General features: G+C 43.5%; 1 pseudogene; it reads left to right on the forward strand.

Annotated features, from left to right (window-relative positions):
• Positions 1-2,466: 2,466 nt before the first annotated feature.
• On the forward strand, positions 2,467-5,992 carry LOC147828931 (folliculin-interacting protein 2-like; annotated as a pseudogene).
• The last annotated feature ends 9,624 nt before the right edge of the window (positions 5,993-15,616 follow it).

Genomic DNA, 15,616 nt, shown 5'->3' on the forward strand with positions numbered 1-15,616 from the left:
ATAAGTAAAATAAAAACAAGAACACTTCCAAACTCAACATTTGAATTCAGACGTAATAACAAATTAAAAAACAAAAAAAATAGAACATCAAAAAAATTGGAGAAGCCCAGCATGGTGCTAGGATTACAAACATGTAATCCCAGCACTCCGGAGGCTGAGGCAGGAGGATTGCTATGAGTTTGAGGCCAGTCTGGGCTACATAGTGACTTCACTGACAGTCTGAACTGCACAGTGAGACTCTGTCTCAAAAATAACAGACAAAGGGCCGGGGATTTAGCTCAGGGGTTTCGCCGCCTGCTGCGCAAGCGCAAGGACCCGAGTTCTATCCCCGGTATAAAAAAAAAAAATAACAGACAAAAAAAAAAATTGGGGGAAGTGCAAATAGAGAAAAATAATGTAATTATGATGAGTGAAAATAAAACCTGCAAGAATTGGCTAAATATTGAATTTTAGCAGTCAAAATAAAAATTTTAGCAAAATGTGTTTAATAGCAGAATAGTCTCATAGAAGGAGGAATCACTGACCATCAGTTCCTAGGAAGTTTATTTATATGAACAGCATAATGGCTATATTCTGAAAAGCCACTCAGCAAAAGCTATTGTGAAGAACTTTCAGATATTTTTTTTTTTGAATGTTAGACCTTTGTGAAATCTGAAGATGTACTGTTAAGTCTTTTTTTTAAAGAAATTCAGATGAATGGCAGAGCATGGTGATATGATCTAAGTATATATCATTCTACTGATTTGGCTTAATACACAAAAATCCAGAGAAAGGTACAGGATGACTGCTGCCTCGGCCTTCACTGTCCTCAAAGATCAATCATCCTAGCAGCTCTGGGAAAGAGTTGTTATGATATGGTCAGAGCTGAGGAAACGACTGATTCCTAAGAAGTCGGTATTCCATGATGCTGATTCAAAGAACATCTCTTGGCTGTGGCTCCAGAACATGCTTGGCAAAGGGGGTGCTTTTCAAGGGCGGTGCTGGGTCTGATGTGCAGTTGTGCCTTGTGGTCTAGTGGGGGTACACCCGTGCGGCCCATGAGCCCTCCCTGGGCCCTGATGGCAGTCAAATGTCCCACACTGCACTCAATTGAACCCTACTCTGTAAAACAGGGATGAAGTGCCAGTGTCCTAGAAGATTATGAAAGCTTAAGTTACACTTTTGCAACAGTGGAACTCTGAGAGACAGACCAAAAGATTTTGAACAATGTCGCATCCCAGACACCTGCAAGATATAAATAACAGACACTCACTTGGTCAAATAAAGTCCCATATGGCATCATATTGTCAAATATACTGCAAAATATAATCTAACTCTATGTCCAAGCAAAATGTTGATTTGGACTTTGAAGTAATTAATATTTAGATGTTCTTCCTGAAAAAGCTTAAGCTAATTCTTGAGATTATTGTTTTAGTGCACAAGGTGAGTATTATTGGCACAGGAAAATTTTAGAATTCTTTTCGTAGGAAAAAATCACTTGATTCTGCAACTATTTTTTCAACCAAGACTGAAAAAAAAATCTAAGAAATCTTTCACATGTATGGAGATCATATAACTCAATCCATGGACAGTTTTGTCTATGAATCAATAAATCTGTAAAAGCTAAAAAAAAAAAACTGTAAGTATTTGTATGGAGATAAAGAAGAACACTAAACCTATGATAAATTATGAAACAGTTAATGCTAAATCATTCTTGTTCCTCTGGCAAGAAGATAAATTATAAAACTGACACCATACTCAGAAAGAGTTGTGAAAATTTAAAAAGCTGTTCAGAATCCTGACATACATGTAATGTTCAAGGTGGGTGATTAGCATACTTGAAAACAAAAAGGAATATACTTTGTATTTGGCCTGTGGAGTCTACATTGAAGAATAAGTTAGAGTAGCTAATACTGCAAGAATTCAAACACATATTAAGAAAAGTTTCAAGCTGAGCATGGTTATATATGCCTGTGATGCCAACACTCTCTAAGGCTAAAGCAAGATGATTACAAGTTAGAGCCCAGGCTGGGCAATTTAAGGACTTAGCGAGACCTACTCTCAAACTACAATGAAAAGTCTGAGTAGTTACCTTAGGGTAAAGGTCCTGAGTTCAAGCCATAGTACAAGAAAAACAAAAAAGAAGAAAGAAAGAAATTAGTTTCAAGATCTCTTTATAAAATGGTCTTCATGGGACATGTTGTTTGTTTGTTTATTTGCTTGCTTGCTGCTTGTTTTTGTTAGCCAGCTAAAGTGGGATATCAGAATCATCTTTGAGCTTTGCAGTTTACACATATGTAGGTCCCATCTCTAAAAAGTGCCCCAAGTTCCTGTTTCAGAAAGCATAACCCAGCTACATGGGAACAAGCAATATGCTTGCAGCATGCCGAGCATATTACTTTGGAAGTTACTGGCTGGCATCACTAACCCATGCACAAGGCTGGAAATTACATGATTTCCAGAGTTCCATGTTAGGAACTCACAAATATGCAAGCTTCCACAAAGAACCAGCAGACCTGGAATGGAAATCACAGTGAAGGAGACCAGGTTATCAATGGCAGCAAGATTGGAACAGCCTTGGAGAAAGGAAAGGTGGAGGATGGCAGAGAGAAGGGGTCCTGGTACCACAGGGATAGCTGGGGCCTCAGATGGCACTGACACAAGAGACCTGGATGCTAGACCTGACAGAGAAGGAAGCAGGAGGCCATCGCAGAGCTCTGAGGCTTGCAGCAGGGGGTTCCTGAGCCAGCACTAGACTGCTTGGACCCCACAGGGCATGTTTTGTGGGGATGGAGACAGTGAGAAACCAGCACCCCCAGCTGGCTTCTCAGCACCTCCCTGCTTTAAGGGTCCAGGAGCAGGGATCAAAATTGACCCCCAAACTGTCCAGGTGGAGATGAACGAGGAGGTGCCTAAGGAACTGCCAGAGCAATCTGATGCCTGGCTGAGCTCTGACAGACAGCCCTGGGAGGAGCCTCCTACAGAAAAGTCACTTTCCAGATTGGATGCTCTGTGTCTTCAGAGTCTGACTGTGAAAGCCGAACGGAAAAAATGGAGAGGCTAAAGGGCTGTGAACAGCATCCAGAGGCAGCTGGAACCTCGGAGGCTTGACATGGGACCGGCGGGCCTCAGGGTGCCTCTCTAGAGCTGCCTTTCAGAAGAGTGTGGCTATCCTCAGATCTGGCCCTCTGACATGGGGGAAGGTGAGTACAGAAGGGGTGTGACTGAGGACAGAGGCATCGTCGGAACTGTTGCTGCAGTGACAGGTGCTGCTGGATGCTGGCTCCACCAAGCTGTTCGTCCTAGGGCACCTGCCAACCTTGCCCAGGAGTCTGGAGAGCACTGGGGAAAAGTAGGCATTTGAAAGACATTGAAGGACCTTCATGAGCACCTGCTCTGGACAGGTGTGTCCTTGGGACTCCAGCCTCCTGGTCACTGCTGATGTGCCCCATGGGGATGCTGGCAGGAAGGTTGGCTTCACGGTTGAAGGAGACAAAAGCTCTGACAGCACTCTTGGAGACAGTGTCGACGAAGCGTGGGCTTCAGCCACACAGGTCTGGGCCATAGTAGTAAGAGGACAGAAGGGTCCTTCAGAAGTGGAGCTGCTAAGATCTCAGAACATCAGTAACCCACTATAAGAAACTTCAGCCGCTCACTTCTGGTGGGTTTCTGCCCCACATACATGCCTGACTTGGGGCTTCAGGGGACCAGCAGTGAGGAGAAGCTGAAGCAGCACCTGCTGGCTGATCTGGTCTACACGGTGCATCATCTGACAGCTGTAGCTGTCACAGACATGGAAAAGTGGAGCATCCTCCACGTGTCAGAGGAAAATGATAACAGTGTGAAGGTGGGCCAAGACATCCTGGTCTCCAGTCAGGTGCTCAGTTTACTTCCGTCCATTCTGCAATTTTCCATCATACATCTAGAAGACAGCCTGCAGGAGCTGTACCTTAAAAGTAAGATGCTGTCTGAGTATCCGCGGGGACACACGTGCATCCAGGTGAAGGAGCCAGGTGCTGTGCTGGGGGGAGCTCTGTGATGTGCTCCCCCTGCCCCAGGCAGGCCAGCCTCGGCTCTGCACCCTCTGACCTGGTCAGCCCTTGCCACCCTCACTAAGCTTGAGTGCCTCTGCGCATGCCTTGTGTCTGACGCCAGCTCTCACACGTGGAAACAGGGCAGAACTTTGGGCTGGTGGTACTCTGTGTCAGTCTTCTCCCTGAGTACGTCACCCTCAAAAGGAAACGTGTAATCCCACTTAGTGCGATGTGCCAGCTGTCAGCCTCTCACTTTCTGGAGGAGTCCCAGCACCTGCCCCATTACAGGCCCGCAGGTGGGCCCTCCTCTGCTGCTCCTTCCCGCAGCTGCCTGCAGACCGGGACAACTGCACCGTTCTTCTCCCTTCTAAGAGGACTCGGACTCTCATTCCCAACACATACCATCATCCAAAGGGTATTTGCCATAAGTTCTGTAACAGAAATCCCGTCTTGTTTTATTCTGCTTCGTTTATCAAAAAAGAAGCAAAAAAAGACATGATGTCTATGGGGAACTGTCACTCTCATGCTGGATAAGGATTCCCCTAACTTGGAATATGAAATACTGTTTACAATGTCAACTTTTCGGTTCTCTATTAGGCCTGCTAATCGGAGTATTATTTGATTTGGCCCTTTGCATTCTCATCAGACATGGCTTCCTCCACACCCAGGATACGACTGTTTCATTCGGCTCTTAGCATTTCCTGTCATACATTTTTTTTTCTTATGTACGTCATTGAAATAAATATTTTCCCTTTTTGAGGCATTTGCTTTGCAGCTAACTTGCAGTAATGTCTTTGTTATTTTTCCCTCTTAGTTTCTGTCTCTGTTTACCAGCCCCATAATCCTGCCTCCTTGGACTTCTCATTGCCGGATATGGACTTTGTACTTCCGGAACTATGCAGGTGTCCATCATCCCGAATCTTAGCGGAATCATAAGGCCTTGTTTGCCATGGGCACTCTTCTCCAGGACTTTGGGTCCATTGTGGAGTCCGATTCCTCCTCTCTCTCTGCAGCAGACAAGCAGCATGGAAATCCTAGAGGTGTCTTGTCCGCTGAATTAGACCCGTCGAAAAGGAGTAGAAAATTCACCAAGTAATCTCAGCTTCCATTTTATTTCATTTTAATTTTTAATTTTTGGAATTCAAAGGAAAGACTAGTATATATTGCACAGACTGAAACAGTATGGTTTAGGTTTCCCCCCAACATCTGGCAACATCTGGCTGGACACTGTACCCTGTCTGCCTCTGCTTCTAAGAGAGGCAGCTGAAGCTATGTCCAACTGAAGCTGTCTCCCAGCAGTGCCACTTCACCTTCAGAATATCGTGCCTTGGATGTTCCCTGAGGATCTAAGTTTTATAACTTGTTGGGACAAACCCTAGAGGCTTGGGGGAGTAGTACGGCCATCAGTATTTCCTAAGATTAGCTTTGACGTAGGTGCAAAGTCAGTATGGTTTCAGGAACGATGACTGGAAGGATGAGGAAACCATGGGAAAGCCCTTGAGTACAGCCCACTGAAGTCACATGGGGAGCGTGGAAAAGTTGGACCTCCTATGGGCAAGGCAGCTTGCCGGGCTCACGTATGAAGCACACCTTCAGCCTGTTCCCCCCGGCCTCATTAGGTGGTGTCTATTGTCTACAATATTTGATTATACTCTCATTGGGGTTTTTTTTCAGTACTTAGGATCGAACCCAGGGCCTCTGCACTGAACTATATCCCAATCCCCTTTTTTATTTTGAGAGAGACTTGTTAAGTTGCCCAGGCTGGGCTTGAACTTGTGATCCTCCTGCCTCAGCCTCCCAGCTTTTCATGAGTTTAAAACAATGATGTAACAAGCTCGGTACCTAGAAATAATACTTTCCTACAAACTCATGCTATTTTAAAGTAATATTCTTTTGTTTTTATATCCAGGATTAAATCTAATGACCTGCCTCTGTTGATTTCTATTGCTAACATTCATTCTCTGTTACGGCTTGTCTAGACGCCACCCCTCAAAGCCCCAGGCAGTCATAGGCAGGGCTTTTTCACATGTGGCTGGATCTAGAGTGCATGATGCTGTAATTGATTCATGGTGCAATGCTAGGCTCAAGGGCACTAGGATTAAGGGTGTGAGTGCTGACTGCCCTGAGTAGCCTGGATAAGATATAAGGGATAGAAAGAGCCTCTTGCTTGCTTTGCTACCTTCTCCCATCATGAACCGTTTCTCCTCTGTGATGCCCCTCTGCCAAGCCACCCTGCCTTGGAGCCAGCCAACTATGAACTGAAACCTCTGCAAACTGTGAGCTAAATAAACCTTTCCTCCTTTAACTTTGAGTGTCAGGTATTTTGTCCCAGCAACAAGAAAAGTAACTAACACACTCTCCTTGTGTGGCTCAAATACTCTTAACAAAGCTCAGTTCTTCCTTGGAAGAAGAAAAACAAATTCTCAGCTGAAAGAGAAAGGAATAAGCTCTCTGGGACATCAAAACCACAAGAAAAGCAAACAGAAACAGTTGTTCCACCATTTGTTTTGCATTGTTGCTTTCAGGTGGATGCTTCATTGGAAGACTAAAGCACAGCTGTCTGGGTGGGAAATGAAATCTGCAGCAGTTCACAGGATAAGCAATGAGCACAGTTAGTTTAAATATCTTAGAACAATCCATATCCAATTTTAATTTTTACATTATCACTTCTGTACCTTCTAATTCCTATATTCTTCTCAAAACATCTTTCCAGAAATTCACTTGATCATCACATAAAGCTTACCAAAGTGAAGAATTATTATTCCAGTTCACTTTTTAAAAACCTTCAATTTTCTGTTACTATAAATGAAGTTTAGTTTGCTGACCATGAAACAGACTACATCCTCATATCTAGAGTACAGTAACACACTTTTAAACATTGGTTAGGAAAAGGCAGGAGCGGATCTAGTAAAGCCAAACACTGCTAGCACGTCAGTCCTCCCTACGTGTCGTGTCCTTCATCCTGAGAAGGGGAGGGAGCTCTCCTGGGGAGCTGGGAAGACCTCAGCCTTGACCTTTGATAAAACTGTGACCCTAACCATCAAGTGTCATAAGACCGACCCTCTCTGTATTCCTTACAAATATAAGTCAGTTGTTCAGGCGAGAGAGTCTGCAGCTGCATCAGTGGAGACTCGTGGCAACACTTCTCAGGGCTAGGTCGGCGCTGTTACCTCCCCTCTGCTGTTGCCTCCCCTCTGCTATGTGGAAGTCAGTGGGTGCTTCAAGGCTCATAAGACTTTTCACTTTTATTTGACATCTTTCACAGAATTGAAGTTTCCCATTCTTTTTTAATATTTGCTGTTAAACTCCAGGAAAAGAACACACCCTCCCCGGAGCTCTGCTGACCAGGGTGTGCTCTTCCTGTGCGTGAATAAGCCATCAAAGCAAAGCTGATTTGCAGCCATTCCCTCTGCACCAGGCACCAGCTTACAGCATTAGCTTCATGTCTAGCGGCCTTCTTGTCTGCATCTTGTAGGCCCTTGGCCTCATTCACCTCCTTCCAGGGTTTCAGAGAAAACCACTCCATACAAAGTCAGTTCTCTTCAGATGTGGACCCAGGAGCATATGAAAATTAGCCCCATCCGGGGGAAACTGAGCTTTAAATGGCTGATTCTCAACACACACGAAATATTTAGCCCCCAAACCAGAGAAAACTCGTCCCTAACGGTATCGTGTTCCAGGCTCCCTCTTGGGAAGAAGCCTGTTGGGAACTGCGTGGGGGCATGCATGGAGCTTTGCCTCAGTGGCAGGATTCTAGTCGGAGCCTGATCCTCACGTCTGTTGCCTACAAAACAGACCGAGAATGTTGCTGCCCCCGTAAGCTTCCTCTAAACACCTACTCTTCAAGTCTTCTTTGTTTGAAATTTAACCTCTTCCCAAAAGTGAGAAAGAAAACCTCTGCTCACCATGTGGTTCTATCTGCCTGGGCCACTGGGCCAGAAAAGGACTCTGCCCTCTCCCATGACCACAACAAGAAAGAATAAAAATTTAAAAACGAAAGAAATCCACCCCAGTTGATGGGAGACCTTTAGGGTTTCTTCAACTTTTGAGTCTCACCCGCTGAGTGAAGCTTTTGTAGCGTGTTGCTTTTCCAAGCAAGCCAGGGAAGCCTGAAGGAGCAGAAGGGCCGCAGTGGACCCGAGATGTTTCTCTCCTAGCACACTGCCACTTTTTTAAAACAAATTGGTCTGTGATATGAATGTAAAGGTAATTGTGTGCGTTTTAAACGTGACAATGAAAATTTTAAATGTAGCTTCCATACTTGTGCATAATTCCAAAGTATTTTATTTTTATCAGTGTTAAATAGCTTTTGGAAAGGCTCCAATCCATTTTTCTGAAATGTGCTGGGGTTTTTTAACAAAAGTAGCTATAATCTTTTCACATACTATGGAACTGCTGTTTACACTTTGCAACTTTTTAAACTTAACTGTATTTTTCAGAATTAAATTTTTTGGAGGGAGGAAATGCCCCCACTTGCTGAATGATACTAAATTGTAGTTTGGGCTTTTTTGATTAGGTCCTCAGATTTTATAAAAATAGAGTCTGTAGCTTTCTAGGTTCTTCACTAAAGCTGGTGATACATTAAAAAATATAGTAACAACCAAATTGTTTTAAATGTCTGAGTTTTTTCATTAGTAATGTAGTTTGGGGATTATTTTGTTCATGCACACTTTAGCCATGAAATTGGACAAGTCTTTAGCTTCTCTGATTAATACAAATCATTTGTTTTTACTGTGCTTGGGGAGAGAAGATATTTTAATATAATTTTTGCCTAAATCCAACAGCCCACTCTAAATATCAATTTTTAAATGTCAAACTTTGGTGAACCATCTACTTGGGAAGTGAGATTACATACAATATGCTTAAATTTAAGTGGTGGCTAAAAGCAGAAAATTCTGGGATTTGTTATTATTAAAGCTTCCTTGAGAAAAATTGATAGAGAAAGAGAAAAAAGTAGAATAGAAATTTTATTTTTGATCAATTGAATAGATACCAAGGTCAACCTATAGAAATTTTTTCTTAAAATTTGTTCATGTGTTGTTTTTTTCTATGGCAATTGGTGCAATAAACCCTTGGAATTTATCTTGGAAAAAAAAGAAAGCAAACATGCAGCTTTGCATCCCTCCTCAGGGTCTGATGACTCTACTATTTTTCAGGCCGCCACATCTTGCAGGATGCAAAGTCTGTGAGGAGAGTCACCTCACATTGCCCTTGGCTACAGAGCCTGAGTGCCATCAGCTCACACGTGCAGCCCAATCTTTCAACATGCTCAGCTCATCTGATACCTCTTACTTTGTCTCAGAAGCTTAGTCAGAGTGACAGAGCCTCTTTAGCCTGTCTGTTTATCCTAAGTGTTCATTTAATCTGGATGTCACAAAGCAGAACAGCCTTTCCCGTCACCTAGCACACACCCTTCCCTTCCCAGCAACTTCTTCAGAAATCCTGTAATTCCTGCCAAGAACCAATACGCAAACTTCATGATCACACACACCTTTTTATTTATCAGTTTGTGCTTAATTTTTACCATGTGAAAAACTAAAATCACACAAGAAGCATGTGAAAAACTAAAATCACATAAGACAGGGCAGGCTGGTCTTGGGAATGTGGGAAATGACCAATAAACAAAAAGCTTTTACTCTCCACTGAGCTTCCTTCACATCCCAACACTGCATTCTCCCAAAGCCCAGCAAAGTGTAAAAGGCTGATAGTGGGGGCAGGGGAAACACAGTGGGATTAAAGGGAAACTATTGTTTTTGCCCAGTAATCAGTCGTAAATTTCAAGATGACAAACAGTGATTATAACACTGACACCCTGAGTCCTTAACCTCATCGTCTGATGGCAAAATCACAGAAGAGAAGCCTAGGACCTTGAGTGTGAGTAATTGATTTTTGAGAGTCAGATCTTTTGTGGGCAGAGCATGTTAACCCAGGCCAGGGAAGGTGAGCACCAGTGTATTTACTTCCCTACCCTGCCACATTTCAAGATCAAATGCTTTGTCATTTGCTTGTTTCCAGAAACACTCAGATCAGACAGAATCGAGGAATACACAGTTGTGTGCCTTTCGTAACTTAATGCTAAACGTGTCCTGTTTGTGGTGTGCTGGCTCTGACAAGCCTGGTGAACACGGAGCCCCAGCAGCTTTCCTGGGCTAGGAGAGTGAGGACTTCTTTGGGTAACAGACCCAGGATGGGGTGCGGGGAGGAGCTTACCGGCTCTGCAGCCTGGAGCACTCTGGAGCTGATGAGAATGAAACTGGACGTGTGGGGTAAACACTGGGGCTGGGAATAGAAAATGAAAGCGTGCGTGGGAATCACACCCAGGTTTTTTTAAATGAGCAGTGCGGCAGATGTAAGGGAAGCCAAGCAAATGAGTCAGTCTCACGGTGAGGGAGCAGAGCCTCCGCCCACGTAGGAGACCCCGACGAACACATAAAGGAGCTCGAGCACGAAAGAAGTTGGGAAATTAAGAGCGAGGAAAAGTTACATAGAATAAGGCATTTCCTGCTAGTGTGGAGTCCCAATGTTATGCACTTTTGTATATATTTTGGATGTGTATGTTTTCCACATTAAAAAAAACTGTTCAGTTTTACTTGGGCTGGGGATTTAGCTCAGTGGTTTCGCCGCCTGTTGCGCAAGCGCAAGGACGCGAGTTCGATCCCCGCTACCAAAAAAAAAAAAACTGTTAAGTTTTACTCTAGGTAAACAAAGGAGGCTTGTAGGAAGATTTCTTTTCCTAATTGTGATAGAGAATTTTTTATTCAGTAAAAGGCTATGCTTTTGTGGAGTAAATTAGGTTTCCCAGTCCCAAGGCATCACAGATCACGGTGCTAAATCTCCAGGTAGAGAAAACGCCAGCCCTATCAGCTTCTCTTCATTATCTCGGGTTTGCCAGAATATATCACCCTATGGGGCTGGAAGATGGACACACAATAGGCAGGAAGGGTCCTGACCATCCAAAGTCAGTCTCCCTCCTCCTCCAGGGCTAACTGGCAAGCCTTTGTCCCTCCGCAAATACTTCACAAACTCTCTGAGGTCCCCCTGGGGTGTCAAGCGGGTGTTTCATGGCAAAAGAGGGGCATCACCTCAGACACCTGTCTCATCCCCATGTCCTCTGCCCCAGCTGTGTCACCCGGGGCTCTGCTCACAGAGGGCGATCCCACCAGCACAGTCCCCCAGGTGCAGATGACAAAGGGGACCAGCCAGCTCTGTGTGCCACATGGGTGCCATCTGCCATCCCTACAGAGATACCAGTGCTATCTGCTGCCACTGTGAAGCTGCTGGGATTGACCAGCTGATACTCATTTATAGTTCTTTGGGTTTCACTGAAGTTTAATTGGCCTTCCCTTGCCCTAGAGCTCAAACTGAATGATAACATTTTGCAATCCTCAAAATACTTCCTCCTTTAAAATACTGGTCTATACTCATTTTTATCAAATTAAGGTCTGCTATAGTAGGAGTGTGCCTCTGGATTCCAGTGTTGAAACTTCTGTGTGAGATATTAAGAGGGTATAATATAATCCCACTATGGTGCTTAGAGGTGGGCCTTTGAGAGGCAGGTGGTACAAGGCAATTAGGGGAGAGTCCTCATGAGTGGATCCTGCTGGCTGTGAAAGAAGCAGGAGGGAGACCAGAAGAGACAGATAAGCACAGGAACTCCTGTCTGTTGGCATGTGGTGACTTGCACCTCCTTGAGCCTCTGCCAGCACGAAGGATCATCTGATGTAGACCCTCGACGTGGGACCTCCAGAGCCACGAGCCAAAAAAACAGTCTTCCTTACCCAGCCTATGGTATTTCACTATGAGCAACAGAAAATGGACTGATGCAAAGTCTGTCTTGATGCTTTCTTTCTTTGGGCTAAATTCTTTCCAAAGAGATGTCTCCTTCCCTACAGTGAGGGAGATAAAACTGTTCCTCCTGTACCCTGGAAACACCCCATCATGTATGAATCTGAAACACTGCTGAGTTGCTATAATTCATTAATTTATTCATTCAACAAATATTTAATGAATAACTTTTTTACCTGGGATTCTGCTAGATGCTAGAGATGCAATGGAAAAAACAAAATCATTCGTGCCTTCATGAAGCTTTCTTTGTTCTAGATAAGATAAAACATAATAAGAATAAAATGAAAGAGGTTGTATTTATATAATTGGAAGACAGCTGACTACATCAAAACAGAAAAGTTTTGAAACTCTTCCTTGAACAGGGAAAAATCAATTTCCTCAAGTTTATTCTGGAAGTAAGTCAACATGATAAAGTTTCCAGTAATTATAATCTTCTCAGAAAAAGTTTTGGATGATGCTAGATACTCTCCAGCATCAATTTTAGGAGGATGAATTCTAGATCCCTCCCTAGGTAAAATTCTACAATTATTTCCTTCTCTTGCGGTGATATAGGGCACACAGTCATCAACCATGAACTTCAGAGCCCAAATCACCTACACAAGCTCCGATTTGTCCTGAACATAGGATGACAGTGTGGTTCCAATTCATCCAGAATCATTTTGAGGTTAGTCTAACAGCTCCGCTGCAGAGTTAGCTTGGCCATTCTCCTAAACTTCTTGTGTAGAAAAAGCCTAAAGACAAAGACAGCTACCTCTACCCATGAAGCCACTTTTACTGACACCATCTTCATGGTCCCCGATACTTCTGGCTGAGGCTTCTGGGTCACATAACATCCTGGAGATGAAAGTTGGAGAACATAAGCTCAAGCAGAACTTCCTACCACTGGGCCAGGAGATGGGGAAGCAAATCTTCCTCACCCTTGGCCAACAAGTTGTCAGGAATCTTAAAAATAACAGTAAGTATCGCTGGGTACAGTGGTGCACACCTATGATCCCAGCACCTGGGAGGCTACAGCAGGAGAACCGCCGCAAGTACAAGGCCAGCCTGGCCTACGTAGTGAGTTCAAGGCTAACCTGAAATACATAGCAAGACTCCATCTCAAAAACCAACAATCAAAAATAACAATAAGTATTTTAAGGAGGAATAAACAATTTCAGGGCATGTTGGGACAAGAGCAAATCACCTCAGGCACTCAAAGTCAGATGGGCACAATGTCATTCCCAACACTGCAAGCACAGGCATCACAGTACAAGGCCTCGGGCTGATGAAAAACCTGGAGCCTGAGTATCATGGTCCCTTTTGTGGTCCTGTGACTGATTATCTGAGCCTGGATAATTTACCAAGCATAGGGATTTATTTCCTGCAGTTCTGAAGGCTGGGAGGGGCAAGCCCCGTCTGAGAAGAGGCTTCCTGCTTCAGAGTCCCTTCCAGAAGGCAGAAAGGCAGGAAGGTCTGTGACAGAGGAAGAGAAGAACTCATTCTCTCATTGGAAACCCACTCTCCTGATTACTAACCTGCTCCCCCAACAAGCATATTAGTCTATTCCTGAGGGCAAAAATCTACAAGCCCCACCTCTCCAGTATTACACTACCTATTATTTCCATCATGTGAGCTTTGGAGGACAAGCACATTCAAACCATTCTCTTTCAAACTATTCTGGACCACTAAAGCCAGGTCCTTCTCGGATGCAAAGTACACTCATCCCCTCTCTAACAGCACAGAATCTCCTCTAAATTAGGTAGGGGTTAGAATCAAGATATGAGACCTCCTGAGGCAAATTCCTCTCCAGCTACAAGCCTACAAAATTAAAGTTATCTACTTCCAAAATATAACAACAGACCAAGCATAGCATAAAACTTCCCACTCTAGAAAGCAGAAATAGGCAAGAGAAAGGGGTTACTGGTTCCATACAATGTCCAAAACCCAGCAGAAAATTCGTGAAGTCTTAAACCTGGAGAATCATCTCCCCTGACTCCATGGGGGAGCCCCAGACATGCAGGCTTCCAGCAGCCTGGCACCCCTGGCCTTTTAAGGCTCAGCCCCTGCTTCAGCGACATCTCATTGGAGTCCCAGGCCTGCCGCTCTCCCCAGCCGGCACCACATGCCTAAGACCTCAGCGGCATCCTATCTGCAGCCCCTCTAGGCATTTCTTTGTGATGGCTCCCTATGGCAGCTCTACCCCTGTGGCAAGTTTCTGCCTGGCCCAGGATTTCCAATATATGCATCCTTGCAAATCTCCATGGAGGCCACCATGACACACCAGCCTTAACACTCTGCAACCCTGCAGAACAAAAACAGTTAAACTAACCATGTGTGGATGTAACAAGGCTTATAGGCTCAAAGTTATTGTTTTAGAAATTCAACAAACCAATTATACTTGCTGTATGCATTGACTTGGAACCTTCATGGTGACAAAAAATAAATTCTATTGATATGAAAAGAGCTAGTCAGGCCTGTGTGGGCCCCCCGAAAGATATGTGACCTGTGGGTCTCGTGGGTCTGCACTTGGAAGAGCCGGGCACTTGATCTAGTGCTCTGTCATCAATATTTTGACATCACATAATTTTTGAACAAGGGGCCCTGCACTTTCGTTCTACACAAGGCCCTGAAAACTAAGAACTTTTCCTGCTTGAGTGGGCCAAGATCATATAGCCCACACGTTTAGCAGAATCCTAAATCAGCAGAATTGGCAGGAAGCTCCCAAGCAGAACTCAAAATGCAGAAAAGAAGATGTAAATCAGCTAATATCAACTATTGAATTACCCTAAAACACTCAAAATAAGAAAAATAAACCTTCTAGCCTAGAACACAATCAGGGCAAAAATCTTCTCTGGTATAAGACTCTCAATCTGTTTTTACTTTATTCTTTTCTTCTCTAAAATAAGGAAATCCTCAGAATTTTCACAAGAAAGATTATAGAGCATTTAGGGAAATGTCACAGAAGAGTGAAAGGGTTATATCCTCTTTACCTGTGAGAATATGGCATGTACATTGAGAATAAGGAAATTGTTCCAAACAAGAGTTCAGAGTCCCGTGATGTGTGCAAAGGTTAAACACAGCACAGGGTGTAATGGGCCAACAGAGGCCATGTAGTAGGAGACAGACTGAAAGAGGCAGCTACAGGGGGAAACTTAACACAGGCACTCACTTTTTTTTTTTTACCAAATGAATACTTTATTAGAGTCATAACACTTATAAAATAAATTTCGTTTCATCATGAAGGTACCAGATTTTAAGACCAACCAATACTTTTTCATTTTTACAGTGAAGAAATGTAAATAAATTCTTAAATGCCATAATTTTGTTCAAGTGCTTTGTCACTCACAAATCTAGAATGCAATTTATCGATAAACTAAGTATTCACAGTTAGGAGAGTTTTAGGTTTGGTTCTTAATCTAAAAGTAGCCCATTTATAAAAGTGCCACCAATACTTTTTTTTTTTTTTTTTTTGGTACTGGGGATCGAACTCAGGACCTTGAGCTTGCAAGGCAGGCGCTGGAACCACTGAGCTAAATCCCCGGCCCTCCACCAATACATTTTAATAAAATCATTTAATTTAATGCCACCAAGCATGGCCTATAACACCTTAGGAAAAAAAAATCTCACAACTAAGTTCTAGCAGCCTACCTTTAAATGATTCCAAGTAGAATGCACAACATATCTTTATGGCATATTTATGAGTTTGTAATATATAATTATTAATACAGGCTTAGGTATGCAGTATGGAACTAGAAAAAATCAAGGAAGTCAGCTTTATA

This window comes from Heterocephalus glaber, unplaced genomic scaffold (assembly GCF_053883595.1).
Source record: "Heterocephalus glaber isolate CG9 unplaced genomic scaffold, H.glaber_assembly_v1.0 deba00000818, whole genome shotgun sequence".
Classification (NCBI taxonomy): domain Eukaryota; kingdom Metazoa; phylum Chordata; class Mammalia; order Rodentia; family Bathyergidae; genus Heterocephalus; species Heterocephalus glaber.